We start from the raw sequence: 407 nt of genomic DNA on the forward strand, positions 1-407 counted from the left end.
ATTCTACAAGTGAACAAAGTGCAAGTTGTGTGGACAGATTTGTTGAAAATCTTGAAAAATATTAATTTTTTCTAAAATATCCTGTATGTGTAGTCAGGGCCTTAATTGCCCTTTTGTGCCCCTGACCTTGTTTGGGACATCCTGATCGTTATAAATATGCTAGTTTTTAGTCTGAAGTCTTGTGGGTGGCCTATAAATACTAGTGTCAAGTTGGACATGGACAGATAAATGTGCGTGCGTGAGTGCGTGTGTGTTGTGTTGTGTTGTGTGGTGTGTGTGATGTCCGGATAACAGTGCTTTTCTGTATATTTCTGTGTCGTGCTAAAAGTCTAGGATTTCCAAGTGTGCAGTTCCCATGTGGACTAGGCACACACACACACACACACACACACACACACACACACACA

The sequence above is a fragment of the Etheostoma spectabile genome, chromosome 3 (genome assembly GCF_008692095.1).
Source record: "Etheostoma spectabile isolate EspeVRDwgs_2016 chromosome 3, UIUC_Espe_1.0, whole genome shotgun sequence".
Lineage (NCBI taxonomy): Eukaryota > Metazoa > Chordata > Actinopteri > Perciformes > Percidae > Etheostoma > Etheostoma spectabile.